The sequence below is a fragment of the Lithobates pipiens genome, unplaced genomic scaffold, assembly GCF_037356315.1.
Source record: "Lithobates pipiens isolate NorthernLeopardFrog02 unplaced genomic scaffold, aLitPip1_a1.2 Scaffold_13, whole genome shotgun sequence".
NCBI classification, from domain to species: Eukaryota; Metazoa; Chordata; class Amphibia; order Anura; family Ranidae; genus Lithobates; species Lithobates pipiens.
The window spans coordinates 194,857,749-194,883,292 of NW_027507718.1; positions in this window are offsets into that span (position 1 = coordinate 194,857,749).

The window sequence follows — 25,544 nt, forward strand, 5'->3', positions numbered from 1 at the left end:
GTTCTCCAGGCAGAGGGAGTAGTCAGGGTAAGAAACATCTGCCTTTTATAAAAAGGCTCCATGCATGGTGACGGTGATGTTCCTTAGTCTGGCTCTCCCGTAGGGATTATGTTGCGCGGATTTTTGGTTTGCACCATTTATTATGTTCTTGTTTTGTACAGTCATATTCAATTATTTTGTAAATATGTTTTATTTATTTATTATGGTTTTATTGTATATAAGTTGTTGTTTGTAAGATTTTCAATAAACAAAATTAACCCCTCATAATGGGCACAGCATGTTTACAGCCCCGGGAACTCAGCAAAGGGATGATGGTAACCCCTCATAATGGACACAGCAGGTATACAGACTCAGGAACGCAGCACAAGGATGGTGTAAACTCCTTATAATGGGTACAGCGGGTGTACAGACCTGGGAACTTAGCACAAGGAAGGTGAGAACCCCTCCTAATGGGCACAGCAGGTGTACAGACCAGGGAACTCTGCACAGGGATGATGAGAACCCCTCATAATGGGCACAGTAGGTGTACAGACCCGGAAACTCAGAAAAGGGATGGCGGGAACCCCTCATAATGGGCACAGCAGGTGTACAGAGCTAGGAATTTGGCACAGGGATGGTAGGAACCCCTCATAATGGGCACAGCAGGTGTACAAACCCAGGAACACAGTACAGGAATGGTAGAAACCCCTCATAATGGGCACAGTGAGGCTGCAATTGACGGGCACAGTTTTACCTAGCAGTAATGATACATAATCACCTGATAAATGGCTATTTACAGCCCTGCATTACTAAAAGTTAAATTTTTACCATTTGTGCCCCCCCCCCCCCAAAAAAAAAATTGTTAGCACCAGCCGCCACTGGCACCCACAGCAACAAGTTGAGATCTTTTACATCTAAAATGAGATGGATTTCTCTATTGGGCATTGAACTTGTAAGTTCAGAATTGGTAGGACTTTCACATTAGGCTTTGGGACCATAAAGAGGTTTGAATAAAACCCTTGCAAGAGATTCACTGCTGGAACCAGGTTGGCAACCCCCTGGGACAACATCTGTTACACGTCAGCTCCACCCACTGAGATGGGGAATGGAGTATGTGTTGACTGCATGAAGTGAGGGGAAGGCAATGTGTGAAATCAGATGTCCCCCAAGAACTAGGAGTGCCTGTCAATATAAAGAGGCCTCGTCATTTGATTTGGCTGGTTGAGAAGGACTCATCTTCTTATGGAAAAAAAATTTCCATTCTTGGACTTGGCACGGAAAGCCTGGAAAAGACTAAATGGAACCTTTTCCAACATCCAGAGAGGAAGACCTACTAATAGAGGTGCAAACCCACTTAGGCACTCCTGCCTCCTTTGATCTTCTGGACCCAATTATCCAAGGAGTTACCATACAAGTGTTCATCCTCAAGAGGCAGCCATCCTGCAAATTTAGTGGAGAAGACCAGTCAAGGCATTTGCACAGTATTTTGAGGCTGTAGGTAACAGTTCTAATTGACTGTGTACAGAAGCATCCATATGTGTGTAATGTTGCATAAAAAATAAAAGTGCATACTAAAAGATGCACTTTTCTTTCTGTTGCAATCATTTTTATTTACGAATTTTCACAGGAGAACAAGGCCAAAATAGGCACATCAGCAATCGTCAAACAGAGAGACATATGAAAGTCCACTACACAGGCAGAATGTTTTACCAACAAATTAGTAAGAGAAACAATAATCATTTGTAATTAAACAAAGTAAAGTGCTAATGCGCACAACCCAATAAATAAAATCAAAAACTCGTATAAAAATATAATAAATGAAAAAATATACTAATATACTCCACTAGTGCTAATGGAAGGATCAGTAAGAGGAAGCAGCCAGCATAGAAAGTGATCTCAACATCAAACTGAAATAAATATGAAAAAATATATGCAGCGCTACGTCACTTCCTCAAAAAACTAAAATAACATGAAAAATTATGATAACACTGATGCAGAGAAAACTGTGCAAATAAGCAAATATAAAACAATATAAAGTGATACGTGCAAAATAAAACAAAATTCAGAATGCAATATAAATAAATAAACACTATAATGCAGAATCAAAGTGCAGTGTAATCAATACAAATAATCAGTGCAGTACAGTGTCAAAAATAGCAGCAATGTTCATAAAAGTGCAAAACGTGCAGATGGTTCATAAATCATACGAACAATCAGTGCAATATAAATTCCAAGATGCTGTGATCATATAATAAATCCATGCAGTGGAAAATAAAACTCCTCCAAACAAGTAGCTCGGAAAAAACTGTGTCAGTCCACCAATCATTCAGTGCTTAGGCTTGTGCACCACCTATTTCCCCCAGCCTCTCACCTCCAGTAAAGACCATTAATGGCCAAATCCAGCGTAATGTGTGTGTCCCACTGGCTGCTTTCTCCTCTCCTCGTAATGTCAGCCCATCAATATATTAGGTCCACCAGATAAGCACTGGATAATAAAGAACAAAGAAAGGGGGGGGGGGGGCTCCCATGTGTAGAACGTATTAAAAACACTTTATTATAAAAAATATCCACACTTACAGTTATGTTAAAACACTTGCGAGATAGTAAACACAGGAACTTCCGTTCTCAGCTGCGACCGGAAGTGACGATCGTGACACCTGGCTCCTCCCTGACGCGTTGCGTCATAGACACGTGACTGTTTCAAAGGGTCAAGGAGTCAGGTGCCGAAGGAATTTAAATAGAACGAGCGGTGCTGTCATAGCAACTACAGACAACAACCGCTGCATACATACATAAAAAATCAGTTCGTAATACAGCTCAAAATAAAAACCTATATCAGCTACTTACATATTCATATATAAACAATTTCCAAAACGCCAAGTAATAATTAAAAATCATTCTGCTAAATGAATCTAAAAATCTCATTATAAATATACCATTTCCATACCTCTGCCATCTTGTGGTGAAAAGGTATATTACATCATTTTGTAAAAGCAATGCTTGGCTATACATATATAAATCCATAGAAATGAAATAGGAAGAATATGACAGTACCCTATTAAATATAAAAGGGATAACTAACTAGTCATACCGTTGAATTTGACTAGGCAAATAAATAAAACATTTATTATATCACCGAAAAAACTGGGAAAATTAGGGATATCAAGCCCAATAATAATAAAATAATAATTTGGAAATCCTTAATAAATAAAATTTCAAATATTTGGAAATCTTTAATAAATAGAATTTAAAATATCAATAATTAGAAATAAAACAATTAAGATCAAAGTCAACGTTGTGTCCAAAAGGTTTCAAAGTGCATAACTCATGGATCCAACGGGATTCGGCTTGACTTATCCTAATCACTTTATTATCACCTCTCCAATGGGGCTTATATTTTTGAATACCGCAGATTTGTAAAGATGAGGGTATGAGGACCCTCATACCTTCATCATACCCTCACCCTGAGGGTATGATCTTAATTGTTTTATTTCTAATTATTGATATTTTAAATTCTATTTATTAAAGATTTCCAAATATTTTAAATTTTATTTATTAAGGATTTCCAAATTATTATTTTATTATTATTGGGCTTGATATCCCTAATTTTCCCATTTTTTTCCGTGATATAATAAATGTTTTATTTATTTGCTTAGTCAAATTCAACGGTGTGACTAGTTAGTTATCCCTTTACAGGGCTCGAGTCCTGCGGGAACGCGTGGGAACGGCGTCCCCGCACTTTTTTCACAGCAGGAACGCCGTTCCCTTTGCAGGACCAGAGCCGCCCGAGGCTCTAGCACAGTCTGCTAGCTGCGTTGTCTTCACAGAGCTGACATCGGAAGAGCAGCACAGTGATGCACGGAGGGCAGGGGCTGGCTCAGTTAACTGATTGGTTAATAGAACTGCTCTGCATTCTATCAACCAATCAGTTAACTGGGGCAGGTCCCGCCCTCTGTCCATCCCTTTGCTGCACTTCCGATGTCATCTGCTGTGCTGTGTCCTGTATAAGGTAAGACAGAGAAGAGGGGACTGTTATGAAGGAGGGGGGGGGGGAAAGTATCAGAAACTGAAAGGAATGAGGAGAGGTGATATAAAAGGGAGGCAGGGCAGGAATGTGAAGGGGGGTTCTACAAAGGGGGTGAGGACAGGAATGTAAAGGAGGTGCCATAAAGGGGCTGAGGACAGGTTTACATTTTAAAACTAGCTACTTGGTCATCTTCCGTACTATGTCGCATTCGCAGTCTGATCATCTCCTGTAGTATGTCGCATTCACAGTCTGGTCATCTCCTGTAGTCGCATTCGCAGTCTGGTCATCTCCTGTAGTATGTCGCAGTCACAGTCTGGTCATCTCCTGTACTATGTCGCATTCGCAGTCTGGTCATCTATTGTAGTCGCATTCGCAGTCTGATCATCTCCTGTAGTCGCATTCGCAGTCTGATCATCTCCTGTAGTCGCATTCGCAGTCTGGTCATCTCCTGTAGTCGCATTCGCAGTCTGGTCATCTCCTGTAGTCGCATTCGCAGTCTGGTCATCTCCTGTAGTCGCATTCGCACTCTGGTCATCTCCTGTAGTCGCATTCGCAGTCTGATCATCTCCTGTAGTCGCATTCGCGGTCTGGTCATCTCCTGTAGTCTCATTCCCGGTCTGGTCATCTCCTGTACTATGTCGCATTCGCAGTCTGGTCATCTCCTGTAGTCGCATTCGCGGTCTGGTCATCTCCTGTAGTCTCATTCCCGGTCTGGTCATCTCCTGTACTATGTCGCATTCGCAGTCTGGTCATCTCCTGTAGTCGCATTCGCGGTCTGGTCATCTCCTGTAGTCGCATTCGCAGTCTGGTCATCTCCTGTAGTCGCATTCACACTCTGGTCATCTCCTGTAGTCACATTCGCAGTCTGATCATCTCCTGTAGTATGTCGCATTCACAGTCTGGTCATCTCCTGTACTATGTCGCATTCGCAGTCTGGTCATCTCCTGTAGTCGCATTCGCAGTCTGATCATCTCCTGTAGTCGCATTCGCGGTCTGGTCATCTCCTGTAGTCTCATTCCCGGTCTGGTCATCTCCTGTACTATGTCGCATTCGCAGTCTGGTCATCTCCTGTAGTCACATTCGCAGTCTGGTCATCTCCTGTACTATGTCGCATTCGCAGTCTGGTCATCTCCTGTAGTCGCATTCGCAGTCTGGTCATCTCCTGTAGTCACATTCGCAGTCTGGTCATCTCTTGTAGCATGTCGCATTTGCAGTCACTGTATTTTATGTGAAATATATATATGCATATGAGCGTATCTTTTTTTTTTTTTTTTTTTTTTGGTGGGGGAGTGGATCTTGGGTGGGAGTTCCCACACTTTTTTCCCCAGGACTTGACCCCTGCTTTTATATTTAATAGGGTACTGTCATATTCTTCCTATTTCATTTCTATGGATTTATATATGTAAAGCCAAGCATTGCTTTTACAAAATGATGTAATATACCTTTTCACCACAAGATGGCAGAGGTATGGAAATGGTATATTTATAATGGGATTTTTACATTCATTTAGCAGAATGATTTTTAATTATTACTTGGCGTTTTGGAAATTGTTTATATATGAATATGTAAGTAGCTGATATAGGTTTTTATTTTGAGCTGTATTACGAACTGATTTTTTATGTATGTATGCAGCGGTTGTTGTCTGTAGTTGCTATGACAGCACTGCTCGTTCTATTTAAATTCCTTCGGCACCTGACTCCTTGACCCTTTGAAAAAGTCACGTGTCTGTGATGCAACGCATCAGGGAGGAGCCAGGTGTCACGATCGTCACTTCCGGTCGCGGTCGAGACCGGAAGTTCCTGTGTTTACTATCTCGCAAGTGTTCTAACATAACTGTAAGTGTGGATATTTTTATAATAAAGTGTTTTTAATACGTTCTATACATGGGAGCCCCCCCCCCCCAACTTTGTTCTTTATTATCCGGTGCTTATCTGGTGGACCTAATATATTGATGGGCTGACATTACGAGGAGAGGAGAAAGCAGCCAGTGGGACACACACATTACGCTGGATTTGGCCATTAATGGTCTTTACTGGAGGTGAGAGGCTGGGGGAAATAGGTGGTGCACAAGCCTAAGCACTGAATGATTGGTGGACTGTCACAGTTTTTTCCGAGCTACTTGTTTGGAGGAGTTTTATTTTCCACTGCATGGATTTATTATATGATCACAGCATCTTGGAATTCATATTGCACTGATTGTTCGTATGATTTATGAACCATCTGCACGTTTTGCACTTTTATGAACATTGCTGCTATTTTTGACACTGTACTGCACTGATTATTTGTATTGATTACACTGCACTTTGATTCTGCATTATAGTGTTTATTTATTTATATTGCATTCTGAATTTTGTTTTATTTTGCACGTATCACTTTATATTGTTTTATATTTGCTTATTTGCACAGTTTTCTCTGCATCAGGGTTATCGCCATTTTTCATGTTATTTTAGTTTTTTGAGGAAGTGAGGTAGCGCTGCATATATTTTTTCATAATCATTTGTAATTGCTAACTGACATGGGTCAAAACAAAGGATAGCATCCACATAGTATATATTAGAGGAAGTGAACATATAAGTTGTCGGCTCTCCAAATAAAGAAGACAAATTCCAAGTGCCTACTGAAGGTGAAGAAAGAGTAGCTAACCAAAAAAACAAAGCACCCCCAAACAGTAGACCGGGTAAAGCACTTTTCTTTCATTCACAAATAAGAAAGAAGAACAATCCCCACTCCTCCCCAAAAATATTTTTGATGGGATTCTTTGTACCAGAAACATTCTTTTAGTGTCATTTTACATGTGGCAAATTTTAAAGGGCAGTATTTCAACATGATTATTTATATTCAACACCCCAAACATACCTCGAAGTCGACCACTGCCTTGCTAAAGAAGCTGAGGGTAAAGGTGATGGACTGGCCAAGTATGTCTCCGGACCCAAACCCTATTGAGCATCTGTGGGGCATCCTCAAACGGAAGTGGGGGAATGCAAGGTCTTTAACATCCACCAGCTCCGTGATGTTGAGTGGAAGAGGACTCCTGTGAATCTGGAAATAATGGGGGCTACACAAAGTATTGACACTTTGGGCCCAATTTGGAAATTTTTACTTAGGGTGTAATCACTTTGAGGGGACAGCAAATTTACACTATTATACAAGCTGTACACTCACTACTTTAAATTGTAGCAAAGTGTAATTTCTTGAGTGTTGTCATATGAAAAGATATAATAAAATATTTACAAAAATGTGAAGGGTGTACTCACATTTGTGAGATATAGAAAATCCTTAATCATAATAACAATAATAATTTATTCACATTTTTGCTAATTGGATTTTATTAAAAAAGGTGTGTTTGAATTTTGTGTGAAAACATTTATTAATAGACCTTCAAGATTGATTGGATCAGGGAAGGTTATAGTAGTTACTGTTTGTCTTGGATATAAGGATCTTTTCAGACTTCTGACTGATTTACTCTCTGGTCAGTGTGTGTATGTTCAGCATTATATTTTACAATGCTTGTGTAATTTCCTGCACCATTATGACTAATGTGTGCTACCATTAAGGTGATTTACACTTTACTGGTGAAATGTGAAGTTAATTCACATTACTGTGCTTTAGTGCACTTTAACCACACCAAGGGGCAATTAATTTTTCAAAGAAGTGAATGGTACACACAAAATGTTATCACACACTAGCAAATAGAATAAAATGACCATTCATGTTTGTGAATGAACAAGGAGTGATCAACACTGATCACCTCTGATCTTTCATTCAGGCAGGCAAAGGATAGGCAAATATTATAGTCATATTCACCAATTCTCCGCTCGACCACCCTGAACATCCAATCCACCAGCACTTTTCTTTCCTGCATAGCCCATATCTGATACTGATACAAGCTAGGGAATCAGCAGGTACAGCAAAGATAGAAGGCTGTGCAGGGAACACAGGATTGGGCTGTTTGCCAATGCCTGGCTGTCACTGGAAGCTCTCTGCTGGGCACTGGATGCCCCTCCTTGTCTTCCCTGATGTAAATGGGGACAGAAACTGGGAGGTGTGGGGAATTGGAGGTCAGGGGGTTTCTGAAGTGACCATGAACTTGTAACAGAGTGGGAAATGCAGCCAATATAAAGTATACTGACCTGACTTGTTAAAATTGGTTCTGTGTCACCCCATGTTGGTGACATCAAAAGAGTTAAAACACATAAAATGGGGAAAGTACAAACCCTACCTTGGAGTGGGGGTGTGACCCTGTTTAAGTCTATAGATAGTGTAACAGCCTCGAATTCAAAATAAGATACCATCGTCCCAGTTAGTGTATACAGAAGAACTGAGCATACGCTCAAAACATCAGGGAAAACAACTCAGAATTAGAGAGTTTCCTAGTAGTTAAGTGGGAACAATAGGGACTATTGCGGTATCATGTAGTAATTGAAAGATAATAGTTCATAAAATTTACTCATATTTTATTATAAATAGATATACACAAATATACACATAACAAAACAGAAATAAACAAAATATATTCAGCCAAAAAAAGACAGAATAAATTCGAAAATGATCTAGAGGTTTTCCAACAGAGGGATTTTTTACAAAGGTGTAGGATTGACATGAACATCCGACCGGTTTCGCGGCACTGAAAACGCTGCTTCCTCAGGGAACGTCACTTTATAAATCTAATATATATAAAGAGGATATAGTTTTTAAAATGAATAGAATTACATGAACAAAAAATACATAAGTATTACAATCATATACAAACAGAAATTAATATTCAATCCAAAAGTGATATATAAAGAATAGAAATACAAATAAGAACAATAGTAAGTCATGACTCACCCCTGGAACTCCCAATCCCTCTACAGCCAAGCGACCAAACTCGAGACACCCAAAATTAGGGTGCCCCCCCTGGGGGCGGACACGGGGGGTATGTATAGTGGATAGAGAGGCTTTACACAGCGAATAAAGGACTAGAATAAAGAATAAATGACATGATCCGTTTGAAGAAATATGTATAAAAATAACTTGAAGACCATGGACTGAAATTTTTTTTTAGGTGAGCTAAGTTAGTCAGAAAATAGATAGAAAAACTCTATCACACCAGAAAAGGAAAGCACCCAGTGGTCCATGGTCTGTATCGCTAAGTGGAAACCAGAAGGCATGGCTGTTAGGCAAAACCTACCCATACTCTGTCAAAATCGCTGTAAAGCAGCAGGGAAGAGTTGCGCAATTGGAATTACAATGCGCTGGTAGCCTGACCCGGCTTCATCTCCGTTCAGTCTGGAGAGATGGCGAACGGGGACTGCCTGGTGTGTAAGTCCCCGCCCAGTTACGCCCTCCCGCACTCCCCCTGCTCTATCCTGTCCACGGGGGATTTTTCTCAGCGCATGCGCGTACTCCGCGCTTGCGCAGTAGATGGAGGGACACTGAGAAGGAGCGCACAGCTGCGCTCTGATCATTTCCGGGTCGGGGTTATGTAAGACGCTGCCGGAATTTAATTTTCTGAGCGACGCCGAGGTGGAGGAGACACCCGCTTGTACGGCTGTTTTTTTTTTTAAGGTAAAGCCACCATCTATATCTCTGTCTTGCTGTTTTCCCTTTTTCATGCTTGCCATCTTCAAGGTCAGCTGCATTTATGACCCACGCTGACCCAACCCCTTTCTCTGACTTTTTTAATAGAAAATACCTGATATTGAATTTATGGGTGCTGTATACTGAAGATTTCCTGGGCTCTATATTAAACAGCATACTTTACAGCGATTTTGACAGAGTATGGGTAGGTTTTGCCTAACAGCCATGCCTTCTGGTTTCCACTTAGCGATACAGACCATGGACCACTGGGTGCTTTCCTTTTCTGGTGTGATAGACTTTTTCTATCTATTTTCTGACTAACTTAGCTCCCGTAAAAAAAAATTTCAGTCCATGGTCTTCAATTTATTTTTATACATATTTCTTCAAACGGATCATGTCATTTATTCTTTATTCTAGTCCTTTATTCGCTGTGTAAAGCCTCTCTATCCACTATACATACCCCCCGTGTCCGCCCCCAGGGGGGGCACCCTAATTTTGGGTGTCTCGAGTTTGGTCGCTTGGCTGTAGAGGGATTGGGAGTTCCAGGGGTGAGTCATGACTTACTATTGTTCTTATTTGTATTTCTATTCTTTATATATCACTTTTGGATTGAATATTAATTTCTGTTTGTATATGATTGTAATACTTATCTATGTATTTTTTGTTCATGTAATTCTATTCATTTTAAAACCTATATCCTCTTTATATATATATTAGATTTATAAAGTGACATTCCCTGAGGAAGCGGCGTTTTCAGTGCCGCGAAACCGGTCGGCTGTTCACGTCAATCCTACACCTTTGTAAAAAATCCCTCTGTTGGAAAACCTCTAGATCATTTTCGAATTTATTCTGTCTTTTTTTTTTTGGCTGAATATATTTTGTTTATTTCTGTTTTGTTATGTGTATATTTGTGTATATCTATTTATAATAAAATATGAGTAAATTTTATGAACTATTATCTTTCAATTACTACATGATACCGCAATAGTCCCTATTGTTCCCACTTAACTACTAGGAAACTCTCTAATTCTGAGTTGTTTTCCCTGATGTTTTGAGCGTATGCTCAGTTCTCCTGTTTAAGTCTAGATGATTGCGAACAGCAGGTTTAGTTACCTGATCCTCTGCTCTCCTCACAGCAGGCACTCTCCTTTACTTATCTATGCTTCGGTAGTGGAACTTTTCCCTCTTCTTCCTGACATTGCTGTACCTCGTTGGTCGTACCACATCTCCTCTCCTCTTCTTGCTGCAGTGTTGATGGGTGCTGCCCACCCCTCCTTACTATAGTATTTACACATCTCTGGTCATAGTGTTTATTTAGAACCATTTTAAAATTAAAACATGGGTGCACCTGCTTCATTGCATTGGCATACATGAATGCACATTTCTAAAAACTTGATTTGGAATGGCTGGCACAACATCAAATTTAACTTGTCTTGTACTTTGGCCCAAAAAATTAACCAATATTTACACCACAAAACAAATGTAATTCTCCTTGTTATTCCCCCAACTGTATAAAGATGCTGGCAAGGATAGAGCATGGTTCAGCATGCAAAGGGCCTCTGAAGAGGTGTGATACTAAGGGGTTGATTTACTAAAACTGAAGCACTCACAATCTGATGCAGCTGTGTATGGTAGCCAATCAGTTTCTAACTTTGGCTTCTTCAATTAAGCTTTGATAATAAAACCTGGAAGCTGATTGGTAGCCTTGCAGAATTGCACCCGATTTTGCACTCTCCAGTTCTAGGAAATCTCTCCTTCTTTGTCTGGTGTTGCCCCTCAAAAATAACCAAACTAGCTACCCATTGTTTCACACAGGAGACAGACCGCTGAGGATCAGTATGTGTGTGGATAGACATGCAAGGAGTGCGTGGACTGGATAGATGTGCAAGGAGCGTGTGGACTGGATAGACATGCAAGGAGCATGTGGACTGGTCTATCTGGCTGTATAGACAAACATGCTGACCAGGCCAACTCCTGATGGAAAGGTTTTAGTCTGTGCTGAAACAAACTGAGGGTCAATGCAAACCAAATATTTAGAAGTTGAAAGGGAAAACCCTTATGTAAAGATGTTTTGTTAACCACTTCAGCTCCAGAACGATTTACCCCCTCTCTGACCAGAGCACTTTATGTGATTCGGCACTGTCGTTTTAACTGACCATTGCACAGTCATGCAACGTGGCTCCCAAACAAAATCGACATCCTTTTTTTCCCACAAATAGAGCTTTCTTTTGGTGGTATTTGATCGCCTCTGTGGTTTTTATTTTTTGCACTATAAACAAAAAAAGAGCGATAATTTTGAAAAAAAAAAACGCATTATTTTTTTACTTTTTGCTATAATAAATATTTCCCAAAAATATATAAAAAAAACTTTTTTTTTCCCTCAGTTTAGGCCGATACGTATTCTTCTACATATTTTTGGTAAAAAAAATCGCAATAAGCGTTTATTGATTGGTTTGCGCAAAGGTTATATCGTCTACAAAATAGGGGATAGTTTTATGGCCTTTTTATAATTTTTTTTTTTACTAGTAATGGCAGCGATCAGCGATTTTTTTATCATGACTGCGACAGTATTGCGGACACATGGGACAATTTTGACACATTTTTGGGACTATTGGCATTAATACAGCGATCAATGCTATAAAATTGCATTGATTACTGTAAAAATGTCACTGGCAGTGAAGGGGTTAACCACTAGGGGGCGGGGAGGGGTTAAGTGTGTCCTGGGGGAGTGATTCTAATTGTCTGGGGAATGGGCTAGCAGTGACACGACACTGATCGCTGCTCCCGATGACAGGGGGCAGAAGATCAGTGCCCTGTCACTAGACAGAACGGGGAGATGCTGTTTACATCGGCATCTCCCCGTTTTTCAGCTCCGTGACATGATCGCGGGTATCCCAGCAGCGATCGAGTCCGCAGGTCCCGCAGGCACAGTCACGGAAATTCAAAGTAATGTACTTTTACATTACTTTGCCCAGCCATGCCATTCTGCCGACCTATATTTGCTGACAGCAGTTGGCAAGTGGTTAATGAATAAAAGAGGCAGGAGCCCCAAAACATACTTTCCCAGAAAGCTCTATATTTGGAGCTAAATCTAGCTCAGGTGTTGCACTTCCAAGGATGCAGTCCACTCAATAAATCTTCATTTTAGGGCTTAATTTCTTGGTAGAAAGTGATGAGAAGTTTCTTCAATAAGGTCTCAAATAGGGTCAGAGAGAAAAACAAAATTATATTAGTAAAGTGGGGACATTATTTATATTGCTGTTAATGCCTACTTGTCCCAGTGGACAGTCCCAAAAATATAGCTTAATTTAGGCTTTTATACAACACCCATTATATCTATATTTATATAAATGGTCTAAGTAGCTGCAAATTGGTCTAAGTAATATATGTGAAACGAGTAAACATATTGAGGGACATTTATGAACATAGTTGTGCTCCACTAATTCCAAAAGGCACACCATGCGCATAATCATTCACCGTTCCTATTCTAGATGTGACAGAATTATTGCAAACACCACTTCCTGTTAACACACCAATCTGTTGCAAAATAAAGTAATGTGGACAACTTGTTAATGGACGCAAATCAGCATTTCTAAGAGCTTATTTTTAGGGCAATTGGAACAAGCTGGCAAATCTGTGATATTTTTACATTAGGCCACAAAACAAGGAATGTAAAGTGATATGACACATTTATTACATGAAATGTGATGTTGTGATAAATCTATGACATGGGCGTGGCATTTCAATGACAGATTAGCAAGTTGCAGCACATTAACTGAAACAACTGGTGCAACTTTATTATTAAATGTCCCCCAGGGTTTGTATTTTGTTAAAAAAAATGCAATATTTATGAAATGTGAAATATATTGAATATATATTACATTAAACATATTACATAACTATCTAGTGAATAGTAGGCTTAACAAATGTGCTAAAACTGTTTACATCATGTGTTTAGGCAACTTTGTGGTAAAACGGGAAATGACTAGTTACTTTTCAAAAGAAAAGAAACTATCCAGCCTTTGTTTTTAAAATTGTTACAAAGTTTCGTTTTTTTTATATGCTGTGGTATTCAGGAGAATTTTTTGGGGTTCTAAAAGACCTAACTTTGGAAACTTTTTATAGAGCGCACTTGTGACAAATACAAGCACATATTATAAAAAGGAATTGAATGTTCCATAAAATTTGAGTAAAAGAGGAAAAGATTAAAAATACATTTATCACCCACGCCCATAATCATAGAAGCACAATAAATTATCATTGTTTTTAGTATATAAAAACCATTTGGAAAATGAACTACAAATTTCATATAAAAAAGTGAATCGATGTTCTGAACAGGTTACTAAAATTAGAACTTTAGTACAGGAATATTTTTCATAAAATACAAGTCATGTTGTAATTTATCACAAAATAACAATTCACGTAATAAAATAAACACAGCATTTTACATTTAAACAATTTAGAAATACACCAGCTTTTCAAAACCCCAATAAATTTATAAATTGTAAATTTGCTCTATAAATTGGTAAAGAGTCATAGTCCAAAATAGGTTAACAGTAAATAACGAGATTACCTTAAAAAATAAGGCAAAGATCAAGAAAAGAATGGAAGCCCAAATAGTAAAGAAAACAGGTTTGGAAACACGGTAAATAGGTTTAGAAACACGGCGGCAAAGTAAAATATTACTAGAAAAAAGTCAGTTGCATAATAAAATGATACGGAAGACGGAAGTTTCCCAAAGCATAAATAATGCAAGGAGTTATGTAATCTACAGACTACTTTATCATGAACCAATGTGGTACCATTTTCTGTACACCCAATTAAATTCAGGCTTCTATTTCATGCTTCAATGTACACAGTTTGTAAGCATTCCTGGAGAATTTAAAATAAACACACAAACCCCAAAAGCAAAAAATATTTATTATATTGCAACTCTTATGCCTTGTACACACGGTTGGATTTTCTGATGGAAAATGTCAGATCGGACCATGTTGTCGGAAAATGCAACCATGTGTGGGCTGTTCGGGATTTCCGACCAACAAAGTTTGAGAGCTGGATCTCAAATTTTCCGACAACATGATCCGATCGTTTCAATTCCAATTCCTGTAGCCTAGTCTGATGGACAAAGTGCCACGCATGCTCAGAATAAATTCTGAGACGGAAGTGCTCGGTCAAGTAAAACTAGCGTTCGTAATGGATATAACACATTTGTCACGCTGCAATGTTAAAAATTGTTTAATGGGCGGGGCGTGGCTTGGACATGGAGGAGTAAAGACGTGCGAGGCTTGAGCTCCCGGCCGTCTCCCACCCTACCTGCAGATATTGCCTGGAAGATCACACTATGCCCTCCTCGAGGAAGCGTGCTACACAGAGGAAGAGCTTACATCCACGGCCGTCTCTTCAAACTCCGCAACCGGGGGATATTGAGCGGCTTTTTCACCTTTCCCAGCTCCGGTCTCCGGGACCTGTCATGGCGGCCGCACGTGCAGAGGATAGTGAAGGACGCGCGGCCTGCGCCTCACCGGATCTTAGCCCGGAGGCCTCGGTGTCGGACCCCTTCCTGGGCACACCCCTGGACTTACACGATGGGGTCGTTGATACCCCGAGGGCTGCCGTGCACACACTACAGCTTGACGCAGAGCTTCGCTCGCTGCTGCACTCCTTACCTACGAAATCGGACATTACCGCTCTTATTGGCACAGTAGAAGCGGCCCACCGTAAGGAGATTGCCCTTGTGCGAGAAGAGGTGAAGGGACTGGCTACCAGGGTGACGGGTGGCGAAACCTCCCTGGCGGCTCTGGAGCGCCGAGTGGCGGAGATGGAGGAAGCTCGCGATGCACAGGCGGATGCTCTAATGATGCAGCAGCTGAGACTGGAAGAGATGGAGGACCGCAGCCGCAGACATAACTTGCGGCTGCGAGGCCTCCCGGAAGCGACGGGCCCGGAGGACCTAGCAGACACAGTGGCGGCGATCTTTCGCTCTATACCGGGAGTTGAGCTGCCAACGCGACTGGAATTCGATAGGGTCCACAGAGCCCTGGGCCCCCGGTCAGTGGACCCGGATAGACCCCGCGATGTAGTCTGTCGGCTACATCATTACCTACACAAGGAAGAGATCCTTCGGAAGTCCTGGGATGCCCCTACCCTGGAGTTTGACGGAGTAGAGTTGAAGGTTCTCCCGGATGTTTCCCGAGCTACTCTGCAGAGGAGAGCATTACTGAAGCCTCTGTTGGAGCTGGCCCGCAGCAGAGGAGCGACATACCGGTGGGGCTACCCCTTGTCGGTTGCGTTCCGGAGGGATCAGCGTTTTTTCACTCTCCGCCATCCAGAATCTCTTCCGGCATTGTTTGTTTTTTTAGAAGCGGAACCTATCACACTTCCGAACTGGCTGGCACCCCTGCCCCACGCTCCGGGAACAGACCCGAGACCTGGCCGCCGCGGAGACCCTCCTCCACGACAGCAGAGGAACCGTCGTAGACCCAGGATGCACTCGCCGGAGGTCTCCAGGGAAATGTGAGGTACTTGTTTTCTTTTTTTTTTGGACCGTGAGTTTTCCCCCCTCCCCTCCTCTGCCGCATTTATTACTGTTGCTGTTATGGACTGCCTGATCCCCCCCCCCCATGTGGCTGCCCTTGTGCATCTGGACCTTTCCTGCCCACTGCCCGTCCTGCTGTGCGGGTGAGATTGTTGGTTCTGCATGGACCTTCTGCACATCCACCCTGGATCCCTGAGCTATTGGATTCTCCTGAAGCGAAACTGGCGGTAGGGTTTACCTGTGCTCAGACGATGGGGTCAGCACCCGGCTGCGGCGCTCCATGCTACTTACTTACACCTGCTGACTCACGTATCCGTGTGGGGCTCCTTTATGTCTAGCTGGGGGTCCTGGGGTCCTGAGTACGAGACGTGGACACTGGGAGGTCATTTGGAACTACCGCCTCCCGGAAGACCCTGGCCTAGAAGAAGGGGAGATTGTGGCCCTTCAGGGGAATGAGTGCGGAGCTGACAACCCCCCTTTTGGAACTGACCTGGAGGTCTCCTTGACTGTGGGCAGGGGTGGGCCCTTATTTGAAGCCTGGGGGGCGGGGGCGGTGAGGGTAGGGATTGCTGGATGTTGGTGGGGAGGGGGGGTTTTGGGTTTTGCGTTGGGTACTATGTCTCTCTGTTGACACCGCACAGGCGGTGCACGGCGTCCGGACCTATCAGTAGATTTATGTGGTTGGGGGCCGTGTACCGTCTGGGTGGGCTGTACTATCCCGACCTCCAGGTGCCTTTATGCTGTATGTGGGGGTGGAGGGGAGGGGGGTTGGGAATGTAACTTATTACACTTGTTTCTGGGTTGTTTTCTGTTATGATCCTTATGGTTGCCTTTATGTTCTTCCTTGTTCAGTCCTCGACATGTTTTGGTTCTTCACAGGAGTCGTGCATCTTGTGACAATTGCACTGTGGGGTGGGGGCCGGATATTGGGAGCTGCTTGCTTCACTCCCTGTCCGGTTCACTTCCCCCAATAGGCTGGCATGTTGTGCTAGAGGGCAGGTTTTGCCCTTGATGCACTGTATGCAAGTAATCGTATTGATTTATTTTCTGGAGGGGTAGGGCACTAGGCCCGGCCTCCGACCACTGTTCTACTTTCTTCCTGCCTTCTTTTGGTTTCTTTTCTTCCGCTCTCTGCTCTACACCTCTTCCCTCCCCTTCTTTCTATTACCCTCTCTCCTTCTCTACCTTTCCTTCTGATTTTCCCGCACCCGCCTTCCCTCCCCTTCCTGCCAATCCCCTTTCCCTATTACTGGGATCCGCGTCCCCCTCTCTCTCTCTAGCCTAGCCATGGCCTCATTCCGCCTACACCTTTTATCGCTTAACGCAAAGGGCCTTAATACTCCGGAAAAACGACGCATTTTGTTAGCGGACCTGCATCGGGCACATACGGATATCGCTTTTATCCAGGAGACACATTTTAGACATAATGCCCTGCCGTACCTGCGTAATAGACACTATCCGTTAGCATACCACTCTGTAAATCCGGTGGCTAAATCAAAGGGGGTGTCCATACTTCTCTCCCACAAACTCCCATGGAGATGCCAGGACTCCTTGATAGACGAGTCTGGCCGCTATATTTTTTTAAAGGGGCTCATTGGCTCGGTCCAAGTGACTCTGGCAACTATTTATGCGCCTAATGATCTCCAGGCCTCTTTTGTGGAGGGTATTATGGACAAGTTGCAGGACTTCAAAGCAGGACAACTGATACTGGGCGGGGATTTTAATGTCCCCCTGATGCCCTCGGTGGACACCTCGGTTGGTCGTACTTCCATGCCGGTGAGTCAGCTTAAGCGAGTGGCGAAAGCGTTACACAACTCCCAACTGATTGATGTCTGGAGGCTCCAGCACTCCGGGGAACGGGACTACACGTTCTATTCCCCCGTTCATACGGTTTACACGCGCATTGACTATTTTATGATCCCGCACTCCCAACTCCACGCAGTGGAACAATCCTCTATCGGCAACAGGACCTGGTCGGACCACGCACCGATATTTCTGACCTACAAACTGTCTGACGCCCCTTCTCTGACTACCAGATTTTGGCGCCTCAATGAAAGCTTACTGCAGACACCAGAGGTGATGGAAGACGTGACCACGACCCTGCGTTATTATTTCCGGGAAAATGATCTCCCTGACTGTGATCCAGGTATACTCTGGGAGGCCCACAAAGCAGTGGCCAGAGGTGTCCTAATTAAACATGGGGCGAGGATTAAACGTGAACGCGCTAAACTCCTTGATCAATTACTAGGGAAATTGCATACTTTGGAGGCCAGACACAAACATGCCCCTACACAATCCTCCGATACTGATTTACAAATTACACGGAAACAAATCACGGACATTCTTCACTATAGAGCCAAGGCAGCCCTGCAATCCTGTCGTAAGCTGACCTATGAAGCTGGTGACAAGTGTGGGAAACTGCTGGCGCGGCTCGTGAGAGAACGCAAACTCTTGACGTATATCCCCCACGTTGTTGCAGCTGGGGGACGGAAAGTCACTTTGCCTCAGGGTATTACCCAGGAATTCTGTGATTTCTATTCCGGTCTCTATAATATCCGGACTGACCCCTTACCACACTCGGCCCTGACCGATTATATTGTGTCGTCCCAAATGCCTTCCATTTCGCCGGAGGCCGCAGAAGCACTGGAATCCCCTATAACTCTTCTGGAGGTGAGTAAAGCCATAGGAGCCATGAAGATGGGGAAAGCCCCGGGACCGGACGGCTTTACCCTACAATATTATAAAAAGTTCTTAGATCTTCTAGGTCCGCACCTGCTCAAATTATTTAATGCTCTAGGCTCGGGTGGGCGGTTTACTAGGGACTCCCTGAATGCCCATATCTCGGTGATCCCTAAAGAGGGCAAGGACCCTTCGTCCTGTGGGAGTTATCGGCCGATATCCCTCCTGAACATAGACTTGAAAGTCTATACTAAGATCCTAGCCGCGAGGATAGCTGCTCACCTCCACCATTTAATACACCTAGACCAGGTTGGTTTCATCCCCACTAGAGAAGCACGTGATAGTACCACAAAAGTTCTGAATCTACTTCATGTGGTGAGATCCACAGGGACCCCGTGTGTCTTATTGAACACGGACGCCGAAAAGGCCTTTGACCGTGTGAGCTGGCCATTTATGTTCGCGGTACTTCGGCATGTGGGGTTGGGGGAGACCATGCTTAATAGGATAGCTGGGGTTTATTCTGAGCCCACGGCCCAAGTCAAAATTAATGGGAACCTCTCGAGCCCCTTTCCGATAACGAATGGGACACGACAGGGCTGCCCCTTATCCCCCCTGTTGTTTGCCCTATCTCTGGAACCTTTTTTGGCCACGGTCAGACTGAATCCAGATATTCAAGGGGTGCAAATCGGGCAGTCGCAGCATAAAACCTCAGCTTATGCTGATGACATGCTTTTTACGTTGACCAATCCGGGGATATCATTGCCGAACCTGCTCCGGGAATTCGAGAAGTATGGGAGGTTGTCTAATATGAAGATAAACTTCACTAAATCAGAGGCTATGGGACTTTTGATGCCCCCACGATTGCTGTCTACCCTGCAATCCAATTTCCAATTTAAATGGACATCCACTGCCCTGAACTATCTTGGGACTCACATTCCACCCGACCTGTCGGACCTATATGAAAAGAATTTTCCCCCTCTTCTTTCTAGGGTGAGGCTGCTCCTGGACTCGTGGCAGACAGGGTTTCACTCTTGGTTCGGTAGATGCAATCTGCTGAAAATGTGCATCCTGCCCAAATTTTTGTACCTTTTTCAGGCCCTACCGATTAAAATCCCGACTGTATACTTTAAACAAGTGCAGGCGGTATTTACCCGTTTTGTATGGGCTCAGGGGCGGCCTCGAATATCACGATCCCAACTCTCCCTCCCGAAATCCTATGGGGGACTGGCTCTTCCAGATGTTCAGCAGTATTATTCTGCTGTACACCTAGGTAGGATACTAGATTGGGGCCGCAATCTCGATACTAAGTTATGGGCACAAATCGAGCAACAACAATGTCCTATTCCGTTGAAGACTGCTCTCTGGTGCCGAGAGGCACTGCCACGAGCAGTGTCATGCCACCCCATAATAGGTAATACGATCTCCCAAGGCGCAAAGGCGGCGCTGCGAAAGTCCCTGACGACCGCGACATCGCCGTTGACACCGATCCTGGGTAACCCTAGCTTTGCACCAGGTCTGTCCACTACACAATTTCAACCGCTATGGAACTCTAATCTCACTTCGGCCGCGCAGTTCGTCATACGGGGTAAATGGCCCTCTATCCCGGACCTTATGGACCCTACTGGGCCGTATCGCCTGGCTTTCTGGAGTGCTGCACGTCTACACCATTTTCTTCACTCTATCCCGAATCCTCCAGACCACGCCAGGCCACTCACGACATTCGAGGACTACTGCTCTGACACTGAACCGGTCTCTCGAACTCTGTCTAAAATGTATGTCCTGCTTAATACGCCTACACAGCCACCGCGGGTCGCTGGTCTTACAAAATGGGAGGCGGACCTGGGCCGCACCTTTACACAACCACAAATTGATAATATATTGCGATTCGCTCTGCGGTCCTCGATATGCACTAAAACTCAAGAGACGAACTATAAAATTCTTGTCAGATGGTACTTGACGCCTAGTCGCCTACACCGTATCTACCCTGACGCCTCTGAGTGCTGCTGGCGCTGTGGCGAGGAAAGGGGCACTATTTTTCATATTTTCTGGTCTTGCACTAGGCTCTCGGAGTTTTGGGCGGCGGTCCGGACCATCTCTCAAAAATTTACCGAGTGGCAAATCCCTAATGACCCAGCCTTCTTTTTACTGCACGTTTCAGACATTCCCCCTAGGAAATACACACGTTCGATTCTACGTCACCTAACAAATGCAGCTAAGTCCTGCATCCCCTTGCTATGGAAACAACAGACACCGCCTTCCGCGGCGATGTGGATACGGAAGGTGGAAGATATAAACAAGTTGGAGGACCTGGTGCTTACAGCCCAAGATCGTCAGGAGGCGTATCGTAAGACTTGGTCTCTTTGGAATGCGTTTATATACTCGGATGAGGGCAAACTTCTGCTTGGCAACTAATTGTTTTGCTGTTTCTCTGAGGCATGCCGTAGGGGCGACGCTGATCCCACCCCTTCCTTCCCCCCCCCCCCCTCTCTAAGCGCCCGCTACCGTCTTCCTTTGCTTCCCCGCCCCACCCCCCCCCCCCCCTCTTCCCCGTCCCTCCCCCCCTTTTTTTTTTTTTTTTTCTATTACTCTCTTGCCTTTATCTCTGCTCTCACTTTTTTTTTCTGGGCAGCGGTCTCACACCTGCTCATGAGATTTTTATGTCAGGGCTCGAAAAGAGACTTTGGCGTATCTGCCTTATGGAACATGGCACAGATGTCAGTACCGGTACGGACCAGTTGGGTTTTTACCTGCGAAGACAGTGGACAGGGCATGTTAGGTTGATGGATTATATGTTGCCATACCTGTATATGTATAGAGAGTTGGTGAGGCTGCGACCTCTTTTCTCTTCTTTTTGTTTATTTCCTGTTGTCTGTTTGGGGGTCTTCCCCGTATGTGTGTACTTATTCTTTCAAAAACTAATAAAATTGATATTTGCAAAAAAAATTGTTTAATGCAGCGCATTCTCTTTTTCTTTATAATGCTAGAAGAATGAAGTTGTTTTGCTGCTCAGACTTCTAAAAAATGTATTTCTTTATTCTTTTTCTTGATTTCATGAATAGAATATTATGTCAGATCTCCCAAATCATTTTGGATTTTTATCTTTTAATTTTTTTTTCAATTTTGTGGTTTTTTTAATCAAGATCTCCTTTTTTTAAAATGTTGGTCATCTTTGTAATTATTTTGGTGTGTTTTGTGTGTCAACTTACCACAACACTATTATTATTATCTTTTTATTTTATTTTATTTTTTAATCTCGAGGAGGTTGTTTGGTGTTGGTGCCCCTTGTTAATTTTACTTTGTACTTCTTGAAATATACCTGCCTACTCACAAATAAACTGTCCTTTTTGAAGTAAAACACATAGACAAGTATTTCTTTAACCAAAAAAAACCTTTACTAGGTGTCATAATCAAATAAACAGGAAGGCAACGCTGGAGAAACTGGTCAATTTGGCGAAGCCTTTGGCCCCCAGGGCACACATCGATTATTTAAATGCAAAATTGGTGGCCTGAGGAGTCCATATCTAAGGGAGGACAGTCTGGTCCAGACGTTCAAGAGATCAGGAAGAGCAGATGACAGCTATGTCCCCAGGCTGTCTATAAAAGAGCCTGCATCTTCGGTCAGACCAGACTGAACCCAGGCCATCACTCTCTAGTATTCCTTAGGCACGTCCCTCCAGGCTTCCTTCCAGGCTGTGGCTATGCTCTTGCAGTTGTGGCAGGAGGTGGAGGAGGAGGAGAGCGATGGACTACCTCCTGGCTGCCACTTGCCACAACCTCCTCCCGGCTGCCACTTGCCACAGCCCCCTCCCGGCTGAGGTCTTTCTGTGTATGAAAATTGGACATAGTTTTAGTTTTTTGGTCATCAATCACACTATTTTTAGCTCATGACTGTTGCAAATTGAATGTTAATAAATAGAACAGACTATCATTCTGAGCCCAGCATTTTTCATTCTTGTCCCAATCATTTTTGGTCACTGTCTATTGATATGTAAACCACTTTGTTAAATCAGAACTTACTGATCAATAATAACATCTAGTTAACATCATTAAATGTATGACAATAAATATGTTGAACAATGCTATACCTGTCTTAAGCTGGGCCCCTCCACATGTTGCTCCCTGGAAGGCCCAGGTTGGACATTGGAAGCCTCAGCTGGGGGGGGGGGCCTTGAAGGAAGACAGTAGAGTGGTGGCCTGGGATCCTTCGGGTCTGCCAGAAAATGCAGCCTGTCATAGTACAACATCCTGGTAACATGAATGTCATCTGGATATCCTGATCTCATGGACTCCAAGACCTTCTTGCTCACCCTCAGATATGTACTCCTCAGGGCACCAATTTTGGCCTTCACATAGTTCATATCTGCCGTGGGGACCATCATCTTCACCAAAGCAAGCAGTTTCTCCAGTGCTGCCTTCCTCTTTCTTAGGTCCTTATAAAAGGGATTGTTCATCTGCCACAATCAGGGCAGCTCCCTAAGCATATCAATGAATAGCCCCAGAAAATGTGGTTCCTTGAAGGGATCCATATTCTCTTCAAGATACAACAGAAGACAAACCCTAATGTCAGGCTAAACTCTTCTAATCTTGTCCCAATATAAGCCTCAATCTAGAAGCAGTATAGGCTAGTGATGTACCAAGTTAAAATTGTACCTTCGTTCGAACGATCGGTGCTTCAGTTCCTCCTTCCTCCGCAGATTGTACGTACGACGCACGCGTGTTACGTTTTTATATACAGTGCGCATGTGTGAAACTCCACCCGTCCCTGACATTTTTTCTAGTCTATTCCCTGCCCCTTCTCTTTCAGCGCAGTGGGGAGAGCACATGGAGAAGAGACGCAGCAGGTGCACACTAATTATTCCACTAACGAGGAGGGGGACAAGGGAAGCCCAGAGCCAGAAATGTCCCGATCCTGGAGGAGAAGATTTAAGGCCCCAAATATGTCTTTCAGAGTGATGGTAGACATATTGAAGAGGAACGATTATGATGGGAAGTATAGACCTTACCCAAACCCAAATGTCAGAAAGGCCAAGATTATTACTATAGTTGTGAAGAGTCTTCAGAGGAATTTGTAGGGTACGATCCACTGAGGAAACGCTGGTCAGACCTGAAACTGAGGAAGCACGATCAGTACAGAAGGATCAAGCGAGTTCTTCAAAAAAGTAAGTAGTTGTCGTGTGATCATATTATTATTATTATTATTATTATTATTATTGCTTGCATACTGCTCCATGTGCTTTGATTTAATGTTGTTCAGTTTAAAATGGCCACTTTCATCTTAATGGGTTCAATCGTTCGTAGTAAACATCATTCGTTTGCCCACTTCAAAGACGATGTTTTGGCAAGTTGCACTTAACTACATTTGTTCAGGCCTATTTCTAATCAAAAGAAGTTTGTTGTCTAGAGGGCTTTGTAATTGAATGAAATGCAAACTTGATTCAGTGTAAAGGAGAGGACACTCAGTAGCTGTTTACATATCTGGACTCAGGCGCACTAGTGTGGGACACCAGAACACCCTTTTTAATAGGGTGTTCCACACACATGCTCCAGTGGATACTATAGGGGTGTCTCCATCTGTCAAACTTGCACAAAACAGGTAGGTATTTCAGCTTTAGAAAGTGTAAAAAATAATGTTTTCAGGTTTGAACTGTGCCAAAACACAATTGTACGGCACTTCAAGTACAAAACATGACTGGTGGGCGGCACAGTGGTGTAGTGGTTAGCACTCTCACCGAGCAGTAAGCAGGGTTGCTGGTTTGAATCCCAACCATGCCACTACCTGCCTGGAGTTTGCATGTTCTCCCTGTGCCTGTGTGGGTTTCCTCCCACACTCCAAAGACATGCAGGTAGGTTAATTGGCTTCTGTCCAAAATTGGCCGTAGTATATGAATGGGGACGTTGGATTGTGGGCTCCTTGAGGGTAGGGACCAATATGAGTGTGCAATGTACAGGGATAGGGACAATTGCAGACACTCACTCAGGTTGAACTGGATGGACTGGTGTCTTTATTCAACCTTACTAACTATATAACTATGTAACTTCCAAGTAATGTTTCATATTACTATTTCTGCCCTCAAATATCAGTGTGCTATGTATTCCTTTTTTACATTCTCATAGGGGACAGAAGACGTCTGCGCACACCAGGGACCCCACACCTTACAAAGAAGGGGAAATGCCAACACCAGAAGCAGAGGAGGAGGAAGGCGAGGTTGTTGCAATTGGCGAAATTTGCACCACAACAGGTGAGTGTCTGAGACCACAGCTTCAGGTAAGGTAATCAATATATGCCTGCATATTTATAATACACTGTGTTTTTTTTTGGTTTATTTTTAGGTGATGTGGATATTGTGATCGAAGAATCAAATTTTACCAGTGAAAGTGCCCAGATCATCATCGGGGAGATAATGGGGTGCAATCACAATTTAGATAATCTCAAGAAAAACGTCAATGATGTTCAACAAAAAATGAAGAACATCACTGATGTTTTAGGGAGAATCTGAAACACCCAAAACTAACTAGCATCCATTTTCATTTTTAAAAAGCAGTTTTATATTTTTTGAAAAGCCAAATTTGGAAGATGCACACAGTGTTTCAACATGTGCTATCTCCCATCATGGGGGATCAATGTATGCTTTTTGTGGGTGCAACCCCTTCCTTGCTACTAAAGTGGTTGAGATGAAGGGGTTGCACCCCCAAAACACATACATTGATCCCCCATGATGGGAAATAGCACATGTTGACATTAGGCATGGGATCAGGAGGAAAATG